Genomic DNA, 1,092 nt, shown 5'->3' with positions numbered 1-1,092 from the left:
AGACGAGACAAGTAGCATCGTGCACAACATATGGCCCTTATGATTCGCCATTGTAGGGCGCAGCCGGTGTACGGTCAAGCATGTGCCACATTATGTCACTCAGTACGTAACGACGGATGATCAGTGTGGGTTACGCGTACATCAGCGGACAGTCCACACAGGCCGTACCACAACGTACACTGACTGCATCGACAACCGAATGCAACTGAACAGCTGCAAGGCTCATTTCACAAACAAACGCCTGACCGACCAGCTTGGAAGGGCAGGAGGGGAGGGCGATATTCGTTCTGTAGCGGTACACCCTTCCAGTGGTTAGCGGGACTGTGTAGAAAGTACGCAACACTCGAAAGACCTTTATGTGAGGGTACGCACCATGGCATCAAGAAATACACATGACACCAGAGGATCCAAGCAGTGAACTATGTTCAGAGGGTTGCTGTTAGGCAAAGCTACATTCCTGTGACGTTACATGTGACAGTTAAGGTGCAGTGTAAGTTAGGTTAAGGTGCAGCGTAAGTTAGGTTAAGGTGCAGCGTAAGTTAGGTTAAGGTGCAGCGTAAGTTAGGTTAAGGTGCAGCGTAAGTTAGGTTAAGGTGCAGCGTAAGTTAGGTTAAGGTGCAGCGTAAGTTAGGTTAAGGTGCAGCGTAACTTGGGTTAAGGTGCAGCGTAACTTGGGTTAAGGTGCAGCGTAACTTGGGTTAAGGTGCAGCGTAACTTGGGTTAAGGTGCAGCGTAACTTGGGTTAAGGTGCAGCGTAACTTGGGTTAAGGTGCAGCGTAACTTGGGTTAAGGTGCAGCGTAACTTGGGTTAAGGTGCAGCGTAACTTGGGTTAAGGTGCAGCGTAACTTGGGTTAAGGTGCAGCGTAACTTGGGTTAAGGTGCAGCGTAACTTGGGTTAAGGTGCAGCGTAACTTGGGTTAAGGTGCAGCGTAACTTGGGTTAAGGTGCAGCGTAACTTGGGTTAAGGTGCAGCGTAACTTGGGTTAAGGTGCAGCGTAACTTGGGTTAAGGTGCAGCGTAACTTGGGTTAAGGTGCAGCGTAACTTGGGTTAAGGTGCAGCGTAACTTGGGTTAAGGTGCAGCGTAACTTG

This window comes from Schistocerca gregaria, unplaced genomic scaffold, assembly GCF_023897955.1.
Source record: "Schistocerca gregaria isolate iqSchGreg1 unplaced genomic scaffold, iqSchGreg1.2 ptg000680l, whole genome shotgun sequence".
Classification (NCBI taxonomy): Eukaryota; Metazoa; Arthropoda; class Insecta; order Orthoptera; family Acrididae; genus Schistocerca; species Schistocerca gregaria.
This window is presented reverse-complemented; position numbering follows the sequence as displayed.